Source organism: Leptinotarsa decemlineata, unplaced genomic scaffold, assembly GCF_025532065.1.
Source record: "Leptinotarsa decemlineata unplaced genomic scaffold, Ldec_3_MD MMD2_tig00000199_RagTag_RagTag, whole genome shotgun sequence".
NCBI classification, from domain to species: Eukaryota; Metazoa; Arthropoda; class Insecta; order Coleoptera; family Chrysomelidae; genus Leptinotarsa; species Leptinotarsa decemlineata.
In genome coordinates, this window is record NW_027412544.1 from 1322032 (window position 1) to 1346921 (window position 24890).

Here is a 24890-nt window from a genome sequence, read left to right on the forward strand (position 1 = left end):
CTATTGAAACTTGTTTTTCGCCAATACACACAGTATAATAAAATACGTAAGTTTATAGCAGAGCTCAATCTATTATATACTCATAAATGTGAAGAATGATTTTCTTTGGAATTGATATATTTTTCATTTCTAGCAAAAAAAAATACTGATTTTGAAATCATAAAGTGATGATTCAAAGTTTTGTTCTACAAGTATATTCGATGATTTTGAAATAATACTTTTTTTTCATTGAAAAATACTTCTTGCAGAAAAGTGACATATACTAAATTCCACTTTCTCTGTCAAAGTTCATTGTCATCATAAAAAATCTTATCGAAATTTACAAAAACCAATTTTCATGTTTGGGACTGGAAAATGCGTCTGTCACTACTATTTATCTTCTGAAGGGAAACATTTACTCTTCTACATAAAATGTTTCCTTCATTCTGATAATATTGACAGCCAGTATGTTTAAAATCTGTTTTTCCGTTAACCAGCTGTCGCATCCCCACGAACGACAACCCGAGGTCTCGTCTTTTAACGTGTGATTCCTAACATGTGAAAAGTTATATCCCAAAATTCACTTTAAAGCTGAATTTCAAATTGATTTATGAAACTGAATGAAAATGTCAATGTATTATACTCAAACAGAGACATTTTCATTTCATTAAGATATTTAAGTAGTTCGGACTTCTACTGTCTGATTTGATTCCACTTTGATTCGAAATCTATGAAAGAACAAATGAAATTAAAACGAATAGCTAAAATATCAATTATATTAAGCAATATGAAATAAACAAGATACAAAATGAAAATGACTACAGAGTAAAAAAAAATAAAAATACAAATAAAAAATATATAATAACAAAAATAAGCGAAAATTTAAAAAGATTTCAAACTAAGTTACCTCACGACATTTCGATTGTTAGTATCCACAACCGTCTTCGGGTAATGACTGTCATCATGATGACGATTGTGAATACTAACAATCAAAACATCGCGGAAGTAACTCGGTTTGAAATCTGTTTTAATTTATTTTTATTATTTGCTTATTTTTGTTAATTTATTTTTTTATCTTTATTTCTTTTTACTCTGTAGTCATTTTCATTTTGTATTTTGTTTGAAGGATAAAACACAAGCACTACAGGAAAATCTTTAAGGTGCTATAAGAGCGGTGCCTGTGCGAAACTAACGATTCACATTGGATTTACATCGTTGGAGATTAAATCCATTTGGAAAAATGTTCTCATGAAGTTTATTCCACATACAAGCAGTTCTCCAGATGAAAGGGTTCTTGAGAATTGAAATTCCAGGTGTACTGAGTTGAACCCCAAAACGATGAGCAGCCATTTTCATTTCGTATTTTATTACTTAATGTAATTGATATTTTAGTTTTTCATTCTGACGTTATTTGTTTTTTTCATAGATTTCGAATCATAATAGAATCATATTAGACAATGAAAGTCATTGAGATATGTCTGATAATTGTAGATTTTATATATGACTTTTTTACTTTTGGTAATCACGAAAAAAATGTCAACTCGGGTTCAATCTTGAAAAGAAGCATAATATTTATAAAATTACCGAATATAAAGTTGAATACTTGCCAAAAAGCTATCCATCTCGCCGAAGACAAAATCGGGAACGTGCTTACACCAAAAAAAGAGATAAAAAATTATCGCACCTCCTACCAAATAATATAAAACAGCCAATTTGTAGTCAAAAGTGGCGACGCATTTAAAAAGAATGGGCACTGTTATTAAATTCAAGCCAAGCTCAAATTGATGACATTGCGTCTAAAAAGTTTTGTAATAACATGCACACAACCTGCTATCCACAATATTTAGCGAAATTACACGTTGTCGCCGTAAATGCCAGCAATTCCAGCGGGCGAAATTACAGGAGGCCATTTTCTCGGACGAGTTAGTGCACTCGAAAGTGATGTAAACGTTATTATCCCTGTAGAATATCTAAGATCACGCAGGATGAGGAAATGGCAAAACAATAATTTGAAATGGGTACGCTATAGTTACGGTGTGCCATGACAAGCTTATGAAGTAATCTCGACGTTTTTGTTAAACATGCTTTTGAGAAAATAATAGCTTGCTCTCGAAGTAACAGAGGTAAATAAATACCTATTCTGTGTGAGAAATGTGTTCACCAAATTACAATAGAAAAATTACTCATTTCCCTATCGATACTGTTACGAATCATAATTCAAAGTAAAAAATTTGTCAGCTGTGTCAATAAAAAAGTATATATGTATTTTTTGTTTATATTTTAATCGTTTAATGTGTCATCTACATCACCACTGAGAGTACATTTTATATAAATAACTGTGATACATTAATTATCACTATACTTACTACGATAATCAATGAAACGATTACATTTATTGTTCATCCATATTACATTCATAAAGTGGCTTGAGTCAGTGAGTGAATATGACATGTTTGATAAAATAAACGAAAATGGTCTCTAATCACATAAATTCAGAATAATATTATTCTTCTTCAAAATATGAAAAGAAATTTATAACAAGATCTACATAAGAATAAATTAAGACTGTTTATAGGTATTAAACCACATACAATATTCAGATTCTGGATATTTTAATTCCCAATTACATTGACTAATAACTGCACTTTGTTCACTTGATGTGAAAACTGTACTTTTATATAACATATCGTTTAGAGTATGAGCATCATCGGTTTTTGATTATTTAAAAATTATCATCCATTTATAATCATTGAATTTTTTTACAATTTCCAAAGTTAGGTTTAAAGGCAATGATGGACTCGAGATCTGACGAGATGATTGCCTGTGAATAAAAAGTATTATATCTACTATATTTCTACGAATACTTTTGATACAAAGTTCTTTCAATTGCATATTGATTCCTGAAGCAAAAATCTATTCGCTATAATGTCCCCATGGAAGTGTATTAAATGAATTGGGAATTATTCTACACGCTGTATTGCTTGAAATCGCTTCGTAAATAACCCATTATTAAAAAATTGTTATTGTGGGCAATCCTGAGGTGTACAATACGGTAGTACATAATTTTGATCAATGTCGTAGGGTTCAGCCAGCGTTTACAATGTAAGCGCACAAAATTTGTTTATCAGTGTTTCTCTATCTATTAAAAAACCCGCATCAAAATCCGTTGCGTAGTTTTAAAGATCCAAGCACACATAAAGACAGACAGCGGGAAGCGACTTTGTATCAAAATATCTATTGATTTGTTCACTTACCTATTTTTCTAGTCTCGTCTAGAATACTCTCTGAAATTTCTATTGACAATTACTTTCTTCCTTATAAAGATTTTTTTCATCCAAAAATGTTTCCTGAAATAATCATTGAAACGTAAGGAGGTACGAAAATGAAATCTGAAAAATTATAGGAAATCCTACACACAATATACAGTCCGGCTGTAGCTTACAAGACTGGGTAGCATGTAGTCGTACTCTTTAATTAGATAAGTACGGAATCTAATCAGAGTCTGAGCAGGAGGTAGACTCCATTTAAAAAAGAAGCAACTGAATTGCTTGTCGGCTGGAATTCAATCAAGCGGTCTGTAGTTAACTCCGATTTACTATGAGTGATTTGTATATAATTACAGGGAGAGCAGACATTTCCTCTGTATTAGAGAAATAAATACAGGGCAGACGGAGCTTTGACAAAAATGACTGCCAAATCACCTCTTCAAGTCGCTAAGAAATGATATTTTTAATTCCGGGGAATGAAAAAATTGAAAGCTCTTTATGGAACCTTTTCAGCTGTTTCGATTCAACTATATTAGTTGTACAGTACTCAAAACGAGTATTACGATCTTTTTCCACATTTTTAATGTTCACTAAAAGCTTTTCGATCATATTAATGCTACTATGCTGTGAAAAATAATTTGCGGATCAAATGAAAACATAATAGAATCAACATTTAAGAAAGGAAAATTGGTGCTTCAATAATATTAATATCATACAATATTAGAATAGACTAAACAAAAATGTTGTACCTATAATAAAATAAGAATTTCAATCAAATCATTTATAAAAGCCAGTCCATATGGGAGAAATTATCGCCTTTACTTTCTTTTGGAATATATTCACAAGTTGTATATATTTTAAGCCAAACATATCCAATAAAATATTTTGTATTTTGGAGCGACGGATCCGTATCTTCAGTTTCTCCGTCACTGCAATTTTTCCTTATCGATTTTTCATTGCCGATTGAGATTTCCAACGATACAAAGGATTTTGAAAAAGAAAATGGAGTCCGTTTCACATTTTTTCGAAAACTCATGGTAGGAGACTCACAGAAGTGTAGCAATTTGAGACTAGCTAATTATGAAAACACAAGAAATCGATAATTTTGTCAAAGATGTTATATTGATGAATGAGAAAAAAATTTCCTAAAACGGAAATTGAATCGACCTAAGTCATTTTATGGTAGATAGGTAGATCTAAAGTGAGTGGGTCTATTCGACCCTCCACCGCAAACCATAAGGGTTTATTGTGGCTCACACCTATTCACACTCGGCCAAATAAAACCAGCTTCTTAACGAAGTCGATTAGTTTGTATGATGAGTGGTCTTTCAGGCCAGATAGTGAGAGTACGAACATTTTACGGTGGTCTATGAATTGAAACAACATGATAACAACCCAATCTTCACATTTTTGAGAAGATGATTTAAATTCGAAACAGTATTGTGAGATATTGAATAAAGCAGTTCAAGGATAGTTATCTGTCTGTTTCTGTAGTCTGTTTCAGATAATATAGTTGGTAGGCAAATTACCGTTCAAGGCAGCAGTGTCATACAGAGAGTAACTTATATTTTGGAAAGGGCCAAACTTGTACAAAAATGGGGGTCATTCTAACAAATGTTTCATCGTGTTTCAAAATGTCTCAGGATGTATTTTGGTAGAATCCTAGTTATAATTATAGAATCCTAACGATATTATTATTATTATCATTATTATTATTATTCTTTGGAAAAGCTATTTCTCAGTTCATCAAAGTAGTTTCTTCTAGATAATAATACCTATTAAAATGTTGTTTTCTGTTGTCTAGCCTCCCCAATTTGGATATAAAACCAAGAAATATTTTCAAAAATCAAAAGCTGAATAATATTTTCAAGCAATGTATTACTCAAAAAGTCACCAAATTGAAATTGCCTCACTAGCAAGGAGATGTGGAGTTCTAGTTTAAGAACCGGCATAAACACGATACAATTAGACTCCTAGTATTTGAACGCGCCTATGTACTATTTCTATTAGACCATAAATAAATTTGAACTCTTAAGCTGGTGGTTCCCATTTACATATTATTTATGTTCCGGAGAACGGACATACCGCATAAAAATATTTGATGATTCTTAACGATGCATTTAGTTTCATAATGAGGGGCTTATTGAAATATATAAAGAGGTGATTACGCCCACCGTAAACGCTCGAGAGTTCGAAATTGAGATAATCTCTGAATGCCTTTACCGGTGTACGGAACACCGGCGATTACTATAAACGTCATGTTGTGCCAGAAATTTTATGAAGTGGAGGCGAGCTTTCAAGCGAAACTTCAAGTTCTTGGTTATTGTTATCGAACTGGTTTTGGCGACGCCACTGAGTCGTATCGGTGAAGGGTGGTATATAATTTGAAACTCTAGATACAAAACTCTCGACAAACCTCAAATAGTTACTTTCCTGGTTAATATCAGAAAGGATATTGAAGTACTTGTTCAAGGTTCGAGGTCAACACAACCAATAAGTAAGTTAACTAGCGCAGCTAGTGCAATTTTTTGCACAGAAATTATGATATCCAGTTCTTCTTAGACAGTGTTGCTTTGTTTTTCGTAACTATGAATTCTACTTGGTTTCTAGCATGGCAAGCCAAAATATTTCCCGGAAAGGATAAGAAGAATTGGGTCCAAGGACAATATCAGAACCTGCTTCAGATCCGGATTCACCATCCGTAGCAGTCTCACGAAAACCAGGCCACCAAACGCGGACTGCGATTCCAAGAATTGCATTTACCGGATATCCTGTGAGTGCGGCAAATTCTATATCGATGAAACTAAGAGGCCATTGATAGTCCGCTTTGCCAAAAACAAGAGAAGCACACAGTGAAGAGAAACCAGCAAATCGGGAATAGCAGAGTATGTTTGGACTCATCAACATAACGTATCAAGTGGTTCCAAGCTGAGAACATCCACAGGAAAGAATACTGGTTTGAGAGGAAGTTCAAAGAATCTGCATATATGTTGTCCAACGACACATTCAGCCAAGCTATCGTAGATATACGCAATATATAGAAACCTGTGATGAAGTGGAAAACGGTCCACTCTCGCCGAACGGTCATCTCCCGCTAGACCGGTGAAGCGGAGAGAGGGAAGAGGGGATAGGAAATAATTTGAATGACCTATAAATAGTCATCTTTCGAAGGACTAGTCCAGTCATCACCAGAAGAGAATTGTGAATACTCATACACCCAGGTACACCCAAAGAGGATTGTGGATACTGACAATTGAAATGTCGTGAAGTAACTTGTCTTGAAATCTCTTAATTTTTATTTCATTTTAATTGTTCAATATTTTGCTTATTTTATTGTAATTTCATATCAGGGTTGTTTGCTTAATTCAATTGTTATTGCCAGCTATTAATTTTGATTTTCAATTTTTGTTTTTTCAGGGATTTCAAATCAAATTATATCATATTAGACAATTGAAGTCCGAACTGATGGAATTCAAAAATGGAAAGTCTATACTTCGTTGGAATATATATAATACACCAAACCGTTATTTTAACCTTCCTCTTGCAGATGATTACTTGGTGATCGAAACACGTCGAGGTGTTGAAATAACGGTTTGGTGTTGGGAAAAAACTCTAGTAATATTCAGTTGGAGTATAGATTGAACTCTAGAAAGACAAGACAAGTTGAAGATCCTAAAAAGCACCTGTGCACTTTCATTGATACAGTTTTTAAGTATGATAGCAAGTATATCAAATTTGAGAGTCTAGCCACGAAAATGCTTGAAAATGATTTTGAAGATCTTTCCATTTGGCAAATGTATAGTGCTGAATATTACGCAGTTGGGGTGTCTCTTCAGTGCTTATTGATAATTCACTCAAAACTGAATGAGTTTGTAGCGAATCTCTCCCCAAAGAAGAGTACGGTGATTGATGAAGTATACTATTAGATGCTAAATACGCCCTGAACCTCTGAAACAGCTGTGGGGTTCATATCCGGAAGAACATACACGGGAAAACCTTTATAAAGGGAACGATCCAAAAGAGAACCGACAAAACAGAAATCGGCTTAGAACAATCATAGGGCTACTCATAGGACACTGCCCATTTGGAGGACACCGGAACAAAATAGGACTGTACAACGGAAACCTCAGTTGCAGACAATGCAACATAGGGACAGCGTGTCATACTTCATGCGAATATCAGGCTTTGGACTACAGGAGGCAAACAATTTATGGACAACCCGAATCATGTCCAGAAGAATATGATATACACCCAGCAAGAAACATATACAGAGTAGTACAGGGCACATGATTGTTGGAATGGGAGTCATGAGAAAGATGGGAGAAAATGCAATGAGGCTGCAGTGTTTTCCAGCGACTTTGGAGAGATTAACAAGTCAGACGGCTTCCAAGTAGTATAAAAAGGGGAATAGCTTTTGCATGCCATTCTCAAAGAAGGTTGGCGTCTGATTAGATAACCATTGCAGCAGGGTTGTGTTGACGCAAATTAAGCACTATGAGAATAAGGAAAAGACAGTAAAATCTAGGTGATTCCATATCAATCTTCTTCATTTCAACAATCAAAAAACACCAATCCTCAGATTAATTTCGAAAGACTCATGTGATTTGTTGAATGACTGAAATGTATAAAAATTCAAATCAAAGAGTAAAATACTGTAAGTCAAGATAACCACATGAGGATAACGTCATCTACATTAAAATTCTTCGGATTCCATTTCCATTTTTTAAACCAAAACCAGATAATTAACTGGCAAGTCAAATAAAAAATGTACTTGGTTTACAGAGTTTAAAATATTTCAATGATGGGTTTTGAATCTCTTGGAATATTTCGTGAACATGTACTTAGTGGGGTTATTTCAAAGAATTATGTACCAAAAAAATATCAAGAATTTAAATACTCAACGGAAAAGTAATTCTTGAAATTAATTATCAAAATACATTTTTTCTTTTTCTAGAATCAAAACTATCTCATGTACTGCATGAACATATATTACAAATGTATAAATGACGTTGATCTCTTGAAGAAAAACCCTTTGAAGAAGTTAAGCAAGAAGCATTTTCATGTTGCACATGAAAACAAGAATGAGAACACTATAAGTAGACCGTGTGAAACTGAAATGCTGTCTCGCCCACTTCTAAGATAAGTTTTTTGCACATGATAGTCTCTTTGAGGTAAACATCACTGATTATAAAATTCGGAACAACGAATAACAATAAAATTAAGATACGAGCAAAAGTAATTGCCAATGTCATTTCACCTGGCAATATTATTCGACAACTTCCCACTCCAGTAAGTATGACATTAGGCACGTTTTTTTAAATATGCCATTTCATTGCAGTGGGTGTTATCGTCCGTCGATAAAATATTTCATGTTATTACCGATGACAATACTGGAAATGGTGTTATGCGTTAGCAAATCCAAATAAATCACAAAATGTCTGTTGTTGAACAATATCGAAATATTGCAGCAACTTCGGACTTTATTTCAGTCGATGCCATTCGTAATATATTACATTGTGAAGAGAATATATCATCAAACAACTGCAAAACTTAGCAGAGGTGTAACGCCTGCTATCAATTGTATAATCAGAGGTCACCATAAAAAAATTCTGTAACATCTTCGTTGAAATCTACAATCAGGAAAAGCCGCAAAATTTCATGAATTAAATATATTCTCATCATGAAAGTAATTATCTGTAGATCGTTTAATTCTAGTATTTTTTCTAATAAGTAATAATTTGTCAAAGTTGAACTGGTCGATACTTGATGAAAATCCATATTAAAACTACTTAATACAGTGTATTGTATGATTTTCACTGTAAAAGGGTTTTACAAAAACCGCGACACGTATTTCGCTATACAATAGCGTAAACTGCTTGAGAAAGCTATTGTAGAGCAACACATGTCGCGGGTTTTGTAAAAGCCTTCAATAGTGAAAATAATACATTAAACTGTATTACCTAATTAGTTTTTTATTTGTCAAAGTATCACGATAAGAATGGTAAAAGAAATCGTTTCGAAAACGTTTTCACACAATTCTATCAGTTCATCTCCACAAAATTATTGAAAAGTAATGGATTCAGTTTCAATTATTCAACTACAGTTGAAATAAAAAAATCTGTGTGGAATTCCATAACTTGATTTTGATAAAGCAAATCATAGAATTCTCACCAATGGACACAGTGATTTATGTTTTATGTGAATTGGTAGAGATATCGAAAATGGTGCCTAATCTTTTTGCGATATTAAAGTTACCATTCGCTGCATATTGTATTTATTTCTTTCATAGGTCTACAAAAAAATCCGCGATAGAATATTTCCATCTTTTGATGATAGTTCACTATAACCGTTTTAATATTTGAAATAATTGTCACATAATATGGTAATTGGAAAGCTATATCAATCAAATAAATACGTTAGTTCCCTTAAGCATTTCATGAACATTATAACTGCTACTACAACAAAAAATTCAAATTGATATCTCAGGATTTATCTCAAAATCCAAACTATGCCGCGAAAAAAAATTTAAACGGTCTGATAACACGATAAGACGCGTGGTGAAGAAAGGTAGTAATTGCAATGATTTCGTATAGCAAATCATTTAAGGTTAAGGTCGCATTTTTGTTTTGTGTTGTTTTTACGTATTTTATATTGAAATTGATAGTTTGAACATAATTTTGTTTGAGTGAATTTTATAAAAGGGCATTATCATTACTAACTAGCTTCGCTCAGGGAGAAGTGAAATGAAAGGATACATTTCAAATAATATTCATTTAGAAACCCGTACCATTAAACAGCCCCACCCATACAAAAAATATTCGAATGGTTCACGATGTTCCAGAACGTGTTAGGAATCACACGTTAAAAGGTAAGACCTCGTTAGTCCTTAGCTCGCACAAGTTTGTCAACTTCTGAGAGTTGTCGTTCGTATGGGGGCGGCAGCTGATTAACGGAAAAACAGATTTTAAAACAGATTTTAAACAGATTTAAACAGATTCAACATTCGAGACTGTTTTAAAATGTTTCACAATGACGTGGTATGTTCCAGAATGTTCTAGACTATTGTGGAATGCTCTCGAATGCTCTAGAAATGTCTACAGGGCGAAACTTCCATTCCTTACAGCTTCGAAAGCTCTAATCATAAAACAAATGACATTTGAAAAATTTAGAAAATCCCTCAATAGCTAAACTAAGTTAGGGGTGAAATACAAAATTATTTTAATGGTTACAAGAGTGATTGATAAGAATAATTTAGGAAAAATCAAATTTTGTAACATGTTTTGACTGTCGTAATTCTTTTAGATGTTTGAATCAGCTATCCCTAGACTTGTATTAGTACCAGACATTATGCAGTCAAACAAGTGAACTTGTATTCAAATTATTATTGAAATACAAATGTTGTATTTCTGTTGTATTAAATGAAGCAATCGAATAATAAGGATGCAAATAATTTAAAGAACCCACAAGCCTAATGTTATCAATCCCAGAAGCAAATTCAAATTCGTGGATCGTATTATTCATAGACGAAATTTGCGCCTTTCACCCGTTTCCTAATGAATATTATATATTCAAATGAAATACTCATTTTTGTTTTTTTCAACAAAATATGAATGGTCGAGCAGTTCGAGTTTCTCCGAGAATCTCATAGCAATGATCGGATCAAGCAAAGACACACCAGCCTACTTATTTGAGTGAAAAAGGAAAACTTTTCTAATGTATTCAAAATAAAAAATGTTACTATGTTTATCACCATTGACATATAAAACCTCTTGGTGGTCCAGCTGGAAGTAGTTGATTGCAGGAAATCAGCTTGTTTACGAGTTGTTTAAATTGAAAATGTGTAAACTATCACTTTGAATTCCACTACCGCTTAGTATCGATAGGCCAACTAGTTTCGAAAATACAAAATTAACAATTCAAATTTTTATAGAAAATTCATTATGGAATGAGCTTCTCCCACAAACTCGAAAAACGTATTCATTATACCACCAGAAACTTGTTTGTTTCTCTCTTGAATTCTGAATGATTCCTTAGCGCCGCATTTGCACGTATTGATGTAATGTATGTTTTTGCCGTTCAGCGATCAACTTTTGCCTCCACCTCCACTTTATGAATACTTCAAACTTCCACAACAGTTTAATACCAACAAGCTCTTTGGGTTAATGAAATAGACACTAGTGATACCAAAACGACAGAATACGTATGGATACAAAATGATTTTCCAACACATGAAGATAATTATGAATTGAAGCAGGGCCGAATTTGTAAGTTTGGAGGCCCTGGAGCAACAAAGGAGTGGAGACCCCCAATTATTAAATATTTTCCAATTGAAAGAAATATTTTTTTCAGTAATTTTTTTCAGAAATGTATTGTCATCAAATCAAAATTATGTCAACAAAGAATTAAGTAATTTGTTGAAGTCAAATACAATTTATTGAGAAGTAAATTATGGCGTTAACTAATTAAACTTTGAGAGCTTTTTTCGACGAAAAGTGCATATTTTTCTTCCTTCACTGTGGGGGCCGTGGGCACTAGCCCCACCTGCCTTCCCCGAAATCCGACCCTTAATTGAAGTATGCTCATAAACAGAATATAGTGTGTGTCATGTGAGGCTTCTTTCGAACGTTTGAAATGAAAGAGTGAAGTTATTAAAAAATGTTTCACCTTTTAGATGAATTGGCCTCTTTTTTGAATATTTTTCCATATACATGGTATTGAATAGAAGTGTGGCACTTCAAAGTTTTTGTAAATGGAATGAGATATATTACCTTGCTCATTCGGATTCCGTCACACATGTAGTTTCAGAAAATATAGGACTGTATGGGGAAATACAAAGAGGATCGGAGGTGATGCCAAAAATAACGCCCAAAAAGCTGATCTATTCAATCGGCCATATTTTCAATAAAAATTCAAATCTTTTTTGTTTTGGAGATGTTTCGAAAATTTATTTTTTCAGTATCATGTTAGGAATCACACGTTAAAAGGTAGGACCTCGTCAGTCCTTAGCTCGCACAAGTTTCTCAACTTCTGAGAGTGGTCGTTCGTATGGGGGCGACAGCTGATTAACAGAAAAACAGATTTTTTTTCAAACAGATTATCAAAAAATAAGTTGACCATAGTCTTGCTCTTTCTAATACTGGGTATCAAAAATATGTTTTTCATTTTTACAAATTAAACATCCATATTTTCTGGAAAAGCTTCATTCAAAAATATGGGGTAGTATAGATAAATATCTAGCGGTTCGAAAGTCACAAAAAAAAATTAAACATAATTTTCATTGTACCTCCCCAGAAAAAAATTGAAAATGAAAATTTATGGTGAAATAAAATCGAGACGAATTAATTTCAGGAATATGAAGAGTGAATTATTTTTAATGACAGGTTCTTCAGGAATTGATATTTATTTTGATATCGTTAAGGTATAAACATATTATTAAAAACTCTGAAAGGGAATAATCTACAATAGAATTCAGGTCGTGAACTAGGTTTATATGGAATCGATTGGATCCGAAAAATTTCGGGCCCAAGTTTCTCATAAAATGTAACGGGAAAACTATAAAATAACATAAAGTTTCCTTGAAATATGTGTTTTTGAACACTGAATCCCCCAGTTTCCTACACACATTACTCAACGACAAAGCAATAAATAATTCTTTCATTTTTTTTCTGAGAAGGACAACTTTGTCAGTGAAATTGTTTTCGTAATTTGGCTTGCGTATTTTTATGGTATAACTCGCTGGATACACTCGGTATATACTCATGCAACTCCATATTTTCATTTAGAGCTTTTCACAGACATAATAAATATGGGGTGCTACATTGGGAAAAATTAATATTGTTTTCGAATTTTAATTCACCCAATATTATTTTGAAAATTGGCCAAATTATTGTATGACAATGAAAATAAATTTTCAAAACAATGTTAAAACAAAACCGATGTGGCTTCGTTTCTGAGATACCTACAGAGCGTTGAAGTTTAAAAAAATGGTTTTTATGAAATATTATATATTTGTGAAAGTCAGATTTGTCAATTAGCAGTAATTCCATCCAAATAAGCGCCTTATTAATTCAAAACACTAGCAAATCTCAAACAAATAGGTGAAAGGACATTTATAATATTTTATGATGAATACCGATATTTTCAATTTCACGCCCTGTATCTCAGAAACGAAGCAACTCCGGACATATGTTTATAGAATTTTTTTTGAGCGACCCAACGAATCACCCTATGAAGTTTCGTACCGTAGTTAGGAAACCTCCTGTATACCGAATTGGCTTCTGTCTGGAGGTTTCAAAAGCAGTATGGTTTAAAACGGTTTTCATCGCATCAAGGTTTGAAATGTTTGAAGGTGGTTGACAATGTTTTGTGGTGTATTTCATCAGTTCGGACTTCCATTGTCTAATATAATATAAATTGATTCGAAATATCTGAAAAAAATTAAAAAGATTTACCGAAAATAACAATTTTATTAAACAAAAAACTGAAATTACAAAGAAATAACATACAAGCTACAACCAAAAAAATTGAAATATTAATAAAACCTGAAAATTAAAAATATTAATTAAACAAAATGAAAAATAAAAATCAAAAGATTCCAAACCAAGTTACGTCACGACGTTTCGATTGTTAGTATCCACAATCTTCTTCGGGTGATAACCTACGAGATCTGACTATTTATAGGTTATTCGAATGCTTTCACCTATCCTATCTTCCCTCTCTCCGCTTTATTGGTTTTAGCGGGAGATGACCGTTTGTCGGGAGTTTTTTCAGGGATTTCAAATCAACTTATATTACATTAGACAATGGAAGTCCGAACTGATGAAAAGGTTTGAAATGTCAATTTGGTATATCTTTGAAAACAAGTACTATAACCGGTTGCCTCAAATTCAGAATACTAAGAATATTTTCAGGCCATAAGGAGAAATCGAGAGAAACAGTATTCTTGTTGAACCGAAATACAGTATTTCCATGTCTTCTTTTGGTATTCACAATTTGCAGTAACCAACTATAATACATGTTACATACTATATATTATACAGTATACTAAAAAGTTTTCTATATAATTATTATTTATCAAGAGATACCGTCAAATGTCATGCCATTCGCTTCTTTACCTGTATTTCCATTCATTCAAAGTTTAACTATAGCTCCATCTCGATAAACGCCACCGAGATCTCTTATCTTCGAATCCTTCGATCCGTTTTTCAAGGTCTCCAAGAAAAATGCAGAACAAGGTACAACCGAAAGAGTGTCACCATAAATCGGGTGCTGTTGCTGCTTATGGCTATTTAGATTTAATCAACTGAACACGTGCTATCTTCGCTACGATTAATTTTATTACGATGATGCCACGTTCAGTAGCACTGTTGCCGAAGCAGAGTTCTTCAAACTTACATCGTCAACACCTATAGAGGAGATTAGTATAACAAAAAACCCAAATTGAACAGAGATATCAGAACAAGTACGAGTTATACAAAAAAGTATTCAGCTATGAAATTGTTAGTGCCATCGATTCTCCAATGATAGAAGCACATGGCTTTACTTCTGAAACCAGCAGACAATGTCATCAATGACTCGGGAGGCTTGGCACCCAAATACAACTTGGCCAGTTTCGCTGAAAGAAATATCTACTTCAACAAGAACGGAGTCACAACAGGAAGAATACTCAGTCCATTTCTTGGTGAAGCAATTTGAGTCGAAAGTAATGGATATCATGTCATTCAAGCTCGAAGCGTATATCATACTTTCGTTAAATGAAAAAACAGACAGTAACCCACATATCCTGAATAACAAAGCTCATTGAAACATTCGAGAACACAGGTAAGCAATCGAAATATATCAAAATTTGAGTGAAGTAGAGGAAACCTTGAAAGGTGACTAAAACAAAATGCCATCATCAAAAGAGTTATTCCATCAGAAAAACCTCGCCCAACAAGTAATCACCAACTGGAAGTAAGTATAAGTCAACCACGGGGAGGAAAACTTCTGAAGATGCCGACCCTTAGTTAAGTTAAGTTACTGTCGTTACTTGAGACTAGATATAGAAAAGGATATTTTAACTGGATCGTGCATAAAGATAGACATGGGCAGAATTCATCACAATAATTCCATACAAGAAGCATCATCATAACGGAGACCTCGAGAAAAACTTCCTATAACGCACAGTTCAGCCATTTTCTCCGACGAAATGGAGAACGGAAAACTATAAAGGCAAGGAATTTTTTGAATCCAATTGAATTTCAGTGGGTATAAAAGCATATGCAGTCTGGAGAGATTGACAAAATTGCGCTTCCTCATTTATTTCCATTTATTTCAACATACTCGTACTAGATAGTATGTTTTTATGTTTCGGATTGAAAATAGTATTTTCAAAATCATTGAATACTATAAAACGCTGAAAGAGCACAGAAACTATAGAAAAAAGTTGCTGGAATAATATAATATGCATAAAAAATTATACGTAACTACTCAAAAATCAAGAAAATTGGTGTAGGGATTTCTATTCAAATTGAAAGGGGTATATTTTCATTAATTGTTGGGAAATAAAGGCTCAGGCTTCCTTCTTCTCTATCTTCATACAAAAATATGTGGTAAAATTCCAAAGAAAGGAAGAAAGCAATCAGTTTTAAAATAAACTCTTTACAAAAATGTAACAAGTAACTTTTTACCAACTGAAAGAAAAATCTCTTTCGAAACAACTACTTTTATATGAACATTCAATTCAATTTTTTTATGGAGAAGTGGAAAGCTAGAACCTTTCTTTACCAAATATTCCTATTCACTCTGATTTTTTCGACTTTTCTTCGTTTTCACTTAAGTACTATATAAATCACGATCATAAACCTGGCAACAACTCTCAGAAACGAGAAGTTTTATTAATTCCTATTTATTGGTTGTTGCAGGGAAGTTACGATCCCCTTAAAATGTTATTCGGAATCTTCGAATGGATGCAGTTAGTAGTTGTAAATTTTCTGCGGTGGGCATGTCGAATGCCATGGCAGTGTCGTGAGAAAATTCCGCGAGATCTTCGACGATTGCAATCAAGAATGCGTAATTTTTCGAATTTCACTGCATTCGCTGACCATATTTTTCGTTCCGAATTGTAACGGGAATATACAGGGTACGGCAAACGTTCCAGAACGGTCAAATATATCCACGCCATTTCAGAGAAATTTTCGGATGATTTGCTTTTTTTCTTCTAATGTAAGATATGTTTCTGGAAATCCCCTTCTTTTCATTCCTGAGGGGTAGCGACCCTAACTTCAAAAATTCTCTGATAACGCTGCTGTTCCGTGTCAGAACGCAGTATGTAAAAATTGATGTGATACATAGAACAGACAAGAAAAAGTAAAAAAAAAGAAGATACTGTGTTTTGACCTTGACATATCTTCAGAACCACTGCTATGTTATATCTCTTAAACTAGTGAATGATGCATAAACCGGCTCTGAAATAACATTCAAACTGTACAAATATGCATACAACAATACAACCAATGTTTCATTTCTATGTCAGACACTGTGTTTTGACGTGAAGAGGCAGTATTAAAAATAACAGACCTATCTCTGATTTGAACAACTTCGCCAATCTCTTCAAGATAATCTTATACAACGGCATATATGTAAGAATATCAAATGTCATTCTAAATTCGCCAACAGGGTTTCATGAATTCCAGATTCAAGTGGTGATATACTGTCAATTCATATGTGAAAAACTTGATAACAGGGGACAGGTGGATGCGGTTTATACATATTTTTTCAAGAATCAGACAAGATTAACCATAATCTACTTCCTCGTAAACTTATGAGCTCAGGTCTTAATTCTTGATCTTATATAAATCAGTGCAAAAAATTCATACACTACAACGGGTTAAAATCGGATATGTATGTAGTTGCTACGGGAGTACCGCAAGGTTCAAACTTGGGTCCATCATTATTTTTGATTTTCATCAACGAACTTTGTGAATCATGGAATTGCACTAGGCTAATGTTTGCAGTGATTTAAAGCTTCATACAACTACTGAATGTATAAACAATTGAATTACAAAATTAGGCCAACAAATGTAAGAGTTTTACTTTTAGTAGAATTTTGATAATACCGCACGAATTTCAATAATTTTTTTTTTAACAAAAAGTCTAAGAAAAGTGTTTGGGTGCATGACCTTTCTTAGTCTGAAAAATACCTCCATATGGAGGTCTGAAAAATAAACAGAGCTAAATCATTTGGCTAAAGCGTAATGAAGGACAAACTTCTCAAGGTGAACTTTTTCAGTTTGTCCATTATTACGAATTGAAGGGGTTATATATTTTTTTTATTACATTTCAGCAGAGTCTCTCTTGATTTCATTTTATTAATTGTTCAGATTTTGGATAGTTATACACCCAAACAGTTAGATGTTCTTGTAATGGCGCAAGAAAAACCTCCCGGTGGTCGTTTCACATGTCGGTTCTTTAAAAAATGATGTTCCCAAACTTCTTCATGAGCATGAATTCACATGTATAGAGGAGGATCAGTACAAGATTTTTTTGATTGACAATTATGACAATTATGAGAATCTATCCAATGAAAGTTTTCTTTTCATTCTTTTTCTGATGAGGCAACATTAAGAAAGAATTTTTTTTAAATCGGCTACTGGATAAGTCAAAATTTGCAGTGGATGATGCGAAAGAGAATATGTAAAATTACTAAACGCTTGAAGTGTGAGCTGGAATAGTGAGTTCACGAATTGCTGGGCTACACTTTTTCTATGGAACGCTGAATGGTAAACAGTATCCAGAGTTTCCTTCGAGAATAATTATTTTCCTTTTTTATGGCACTGTTTGCTCATATAGAATATCCTCTCGCACCCGATCCATGTCACGTTCGAAAATACCTTCGGACTGGCAGACAGAGACCTAGTGAATGGCCTACAAAATCACCAGATTCAACTAAGTTAGATTCATTTTTCTTGAATTTTCTAAAAAGTAAAGTTCATTTCAATAGACCTGAAAATGTTCGGGCTTTGAAAGAAAATATTCGTCAAAAAATCATCCCAGAAAATGTTCATAGAGTAATTCGAACGTTCAGTTTGATGATTTTCCAGTGCCATATTTTGAAAATCAACACAAATTTTCTTTATCTAATTTTTTTCTATACATTTTGATTAATATTTCCGTCATTAATCCACTAATGTCGATAAACTTTTTTTGTATTATGTATGAAAAATTTATTAATCGTGATCTGCTTGTTGAATTTTTGAAGCATTGTTGTTTTATCAAAAGGTTGAGGGAAAATAGCAGTTTAAAAAATCGGCCTGTTCTATCATTTCATGGAATATTTTATTCGAAGAAGATATTCAACTGTTCTTAAGCTTTCGTACCACTTCTACTGCTTACTTGCCACGAATTTTTTCATGATCAACAACATCTTAAAATATGAAACTGTTTTAACACTAGTTAAGGTACTATTGAGGTGGTGCTCTTCTTATCTTTCCGAAATGTCAAAACATTAAACTAGTTCCTGTAAATAATTTGGGTGGCGTGTAACTAAAACACAAGTGAAGCAGATGATCAGATAATTTCCTCAATCATTTATAATTTGAATTCAGCGCGTCGCGTTTTTCATTAAAAATTTCAAATGCAAATCTTCAAAAAGCAAAAGATAAAAGAAATTAGTATATATCTTAAGCATAGTAAAAATCCAGTCCCACTACTACATTCATAAGTTCACAAAGTTTAGAGTGCAGAGCCAAGTGCAGAGCCAATTTCGTTCTTTTACCATAGGCGTGCGCTGATATAATAACGAAATTTAAGGATATTATAGAAGATTTTGTGGTAAACTTATAACCAACTAAAAAAACTTAACAATAATCACAACAGCGAATAAACTAAACCCAATATCCGACCGTTTATTATAACTAATCCGATGACCGTGGTACCGTCGAATCCTTCGATACTACAGCACTGAACGCTTGGATGAGAGTCTCATCCTAAGAGGGGTTGAAGGTCCCCGGCAACTCGGGCGGATCACGTGGTAAGAGAGCCTACTTGTTGCATTATTCTATCGTGTTTTAAGTATCTTCTTCCACTATAATTAATTGGTCAACCATTTCGAAATTGATCATTCTTGTCATATCATCTTGTTCACTAAAAGTTGGTCAACTTGTTTCAATGTTTTATATTTCCCACAAGAACTTTCTGACTTGAATTTTCGTTCGAGCCACACTTCAAGGTTATTCGTTTATGCCGTTTTCAATCAACAATTTATTTCCAGATGATCAACATTCACTTTTTTGACTTGAGAAACTCCACTAGGTCGTTCTTTCTTCGATAATGATTAATTTAAAGTTTCCTAGCAACAATAAAATCCCTATAATCGTAAACTAGGTGTTTCCTCATCATTATAACAAGCAATAAAGATAATCAATCGCCAACCATTTGTTTATTCAAACAAAACATCATATTTACTCATAATTTAACGCACCAATATTTGCCAAACCTAATTCATTAGGAAATCAAATAGTGGGAAATGTAAATTCATTGGTGAAAGAATTGCTACAGTGGTGCACAAAAGAGTTCAAACACATTAAATGAAAGAAATTTTTTCAAATCATCTTGGATGACCCAAGTTGTGAGACTATTTCGAGATCGAAAGTGTTTTAATAAATAAGTATCAACATTCTGTGGGCTTCTTGGCTTTGTACTTTTTCAACTCTTTACTAAAAATATGGGAAACTTCCGCAGACTCCGAAATTCTGTTATGGAATTCAAACAGCTACTACTGACACGTAATATGTGAAGGAGCAAATTTACTTACATGTGAATCTAAAGATCTTTAAAGCGTTTTTTCGAAGTACGAGGGTGGTTTCAAAAGTTCCCGACCTCAACATGAAGAAAGCAGCACTCGTAAATAAAAGCTAGTGAATTTCTTTGTTCATCTGTTGACAGTTACTCACCAAAGTTTCAGCCATTTTGGTCGTGCAGATGTTATGTAACAGTCGTTTGAGTGAGTTGATGTGGGTGCTTTTATGAAAATGGACAAAGTCGAGTATTGAGCTGTCATTAAATATTTGTTTTTGAAAGGCAATGCGTCTACGCAAAACAAAGATGAGTTGGATTCTGTGTATGAGGACTCTGCACTATCATTTACCACAGTGAAATTTTGGGCAGGTGAATTTAAACGTGGCCGTAAGAGCTTGGGAGACGATGAACGTCAGGGATGTCCAAAAACTGCAACTATCGACACAAACATCACCAATGGTGCTAGATGACCGCTGAATTGAAACGAGAGAGATAGCAGAGGTTATGGGCATGTCAAAAAACGAGTTTGTCACATATTTAATCAACATTCAGAGTTTTGGTGGCAATAAATTACTGTATATAAAACTTGGATACACCGTTATACGCCCAAAACAAAAATACAGTCCAAACAGTAAACTGCAAACGAGAAACCGGATTCAAAAACCAAAAACTGTTTTTCAGCTAGGAAAATGATGGCGACTGTTTTGTGGAATAGTGATGAAGTTATTTCAATCGATTATCTTCAAAAAATGAAAAAGCATCACAGAAGAATACTACGCATCATTACTTGATAAGTTGAAGGTAGAACTTGTGGAAAACAGGCCACATTTGAAGAAAAAGAAAATCCTTTTTCACCAAGACAACTCACCATCTCACACCTCAGCGGTTGCCATGGCGAAGATCCACTGCTTGATCATCCGCCTTACTCACAAGATCTTGCCCTCATCTAAAAATTGCGCTCGGACGGCAGAGATTTTTGTCAAATGAGGCAATCGCCCTCGTGAACAATTATTTTGCAGAGAAAAACGCCGAGTACCATTTGGACGGGTTACAAAGATGGGAGCATCGCTGGGAGAAGTACAAAGAGTTGAAAGGAGGAAGACTATGATGAAAAATGGAAAAAAAAACGAAAAAAATATCTAGTATGTTTGTTAGGTCGAAAAATTTTCATACTTATCTCTCGCACAAGATTACGGCTTCATATCACCGAAACAGACTTTTTGTGTAACAATGACAGTACATAATTATATTCATAAGGTTATTTGATTTGAAGGCAGCCATAGGAATTTAAAATGAGAGGGGGATTTGTTTCAGGAAGAACTATTTTCCGTTCAATTTATGCAAAACTCATTTTATTTGTTAGAAAATTAATAACGCTTATGATTTCCAAAATGATTTCTTCATTTCACCATTTTCTTCTATCAAAATCTTTTTGGTAAAAAACGCTACCTTCAATTATCCCTCAATTTGTCAACTGGTTTATGTCACTGGTTGTCAGCATCACAATTCATTTTTTTATAAATATTTTAGCCAAATACATAACCCCAGTTTTCTCTGTCATAAATGTTCCCCATCCTTTGCAGCAGCATTATAGTTTAAATTTTTGTATTCAAATTAATAGAAATAAATCCAATTTAATTTGATAACAGTTGAAGTGACAATTTAATTACCTACTACATGAATGCATTTTGCTTTTTCCGAAGAGTTTTCAGCGTGGATTGTATTTTATCATATGAATATGTAACTTTTTGAAAAATTTGAAAGAACAAATGGTATTTCATACCGTACATATTGAAAAAAAATTAGGTTAAAACATAATTTCATTAGCGTATGTACTGTGTCATCGTCACGTAATGTTTAGATCGTGTTGTAAACGGGATATAAAAAACCGGATACATACCAGTAACTCAGCGTGTTTGATGCGAATAACTGAAACCTTCATTCAAATTAAAAGAGTAAAATTTATGCCCGCTATAAACAAATTCTGTCACTATAAAAGTACTGCATCCGATGAAAATTACGTATAACAGGCCACTTTGCAGGTATTAACTTTGTGAAAAATCGTGGCAGCATAAAATACCCATCTGTCTGCTTCATGTTCTGAACAGGAAATGTTAATAGTACAATTGCACAATAAACAAACAAATACTAATAAAAATTAAAACGTTGAGTGCTTCCAATTTATAAAATATTTATGCAGGAAAGTATTCAAATATTTTCAAGTACTTATCTCCAGTTGTGAATAGATCAGTTTTTTCAATAGGAATGAAATATATGTTTTATGTCTTCATGATAGACAGAGTCTCTACCTAACATACTTAATCGACTGTGTCTCCTACCAGACCAGACCATTTCTTATAATATAACTTCTTGGTAGAATTATGCCTTCGTATTCTCCAATATCGATGCTATATTTTCTTGTAGCGTCTACCCAGGGTTCACAATTTTTTTAACCCACTAAAAAAAAGTGTGTTAGGAATCACACATTAAAAGGTAAGACCTCATTAGTCCTTAGCTCGCACAAGTTTCTCAACTTCTGAGAGTTGTCGTTCGTATGGGGGCGAGAGCTGATTAACGGAAAAAATTGAAACAGAACAGAATGTTTAATGTGTTGACGGGCCTTCCAAACAGGTTTTAGCTGTATACCTTGCTGGTATATTCCTTTGAAATTGAGAATTACAATAATAAATCGCTCTGATGAGAGGAACATGAGAATTATCAAACTTAAAAGACTTAAAACTTGGAGGAAGCTGGGACTATTGTTATCTATATGTAAGTGCGTGTTTTTGAGAGAAAAAATATTGATATTATAAGCATACAATACGCTCAATTGCAAGAACAATAAAAATCTTTGAATGACCCTAGTTATAAATTTCTATTTTAGATTGTAATTACTTCTATTTTTTTTTATTTCGAGTAGTGTTGAAATTTTTCAATTATATGAATTTTGATCTGTAAATGGAAGCTATTGGACAACAATCCATATTTTTATTATAATTATTATTTTTCGTTTGTTTCAAACTGATTTTTATTATTTTTTGTTGAATCATGAATGGACACGTGTACAAATAAGTTTTCTATGTTATACACCAAAATTAAATTGACCCAAATATATACCTTATGGATCTACCAAAAAGACCATGTGAAATTTGTAAATAAAAGAAGAAATAATTTTGACTATACTATAATTCCAAAATAGTAGGCACTGAATTCTCAAAAATGACTGACTGTTTTGCCCTAATCTATCTCTTGCAATGGCGTACAGAAATTATACTAAACTGGTGAGGAAGATAAAGTATATAGAATCACAACCTTGACAACAATGTTCGTTTTAATGCAATAATATTTCTGAGGATTTAGTGCCTACTATTATGGTATTGTACCAAGTATAGAAGAAGTATAAAACTGAAACAAAAGTCTCTCTTCACAAAACTTTATCTCAAAAAATATTTACTCCCTTGAGTTTATTTTTTGTTAAGATATTCCTCATAGAGGAATATCTCTGAAATCGTGAAGTTGGATGAATGCACGAAAAAATTAATATAAAAACAAAAAAAATTACCAAAAACTATGGAGATCCTCGACAGAAAAAACGTTACATAAAAATAACGTACTCATAATTCCAGTATAACGGATTTTACTAGAAGAACAACATATAGTACAAAAAATATATAAATGAAAAGGAAATATTTTGACCCATAAACCAATTTCTCGCTATAATATTACTTTTTTAATAAAACGAAATTGAAATGACCCTTCCAGTAACATAAAGTCAAACGTTTTGTAAGGAATGTGTAATTTGACTTTCGAAGTTTTATAGAAAGCTGATGACGAGTTGCAGATAAATGTTTTCATCCGAAACTTCGAAGTCCACCTGGATATTGACAGTGCAGCTGTATACGTCAGTACGGTATGCCCCCTCTCAACTTTTGAGCTGGAATTGCAAAGGCCGCTTTCCAAAAGCTTTCCCAAAAGCTTTTGATGTATACATCTCAGATCAGAGTATTGTTCTCATGTATAGAGCTCCTGAACACATCCTGAAACTGTTGGATTCCATCCAGAAAAGAGCCATCCGCCTGATTGGAGACGCGAACGTCACTTGCAACCTTGATAGTTTGGAATACCGAAGAAAGGTTGGGGATTTGTCTCTCCACTATACTGTTCAAGAGCAGCACATATCAGAAATACACGACAAACTATGGCTGCTTTCAGGTTCAACTCAGTACACCTAGAAATTTATTGTTCAATTGGAGAACTGCGTTTATGCGGAATAACTTGCTGAGAACATTTTTCCGAATGGATTTAATTTTCAGCGATTTGAATCCAATGTGAATCGCTACTTTCGTACAGGAACCGCTCTTACAGCGCCTTAAGGATTTTTCTGTAGTGCTTGTGTTTTGAGTCTTCAGTGTATACTACGTTGTGAAGCGTTCTTGTGTACGATAATTTTCAACTCTATCATGAATGTTTGTATTACAAAATACATGCTCTACAGACTGCACAACCTCCTATATGGGTTAACTACATTGAATAATACATATTCTTTTCTTTAGAGACTTTATAAAACCTTTTCTGCAAAATATTTTGTCGTGTTGGTCAACCCGTTGCAAAAAACGAAACCCTACAAAACGAAAACAATATAAAACATTTACGAAACATTTCATGAAGGCATAAAATGGCCGAAACTCGATTTGAGGAATAATAAAACACACATTGTAGCATTCATATGGAGCTCAATATAATTTTCATGGCAGAGGGGTAACAATAAAGCCGTTTGATCGAACAATACATTCAATAGGAACACCTTATACATTATGGATGACCAGACCATTGCTATACAGAATCAATAGTGCTTCGAGTGAGCACACG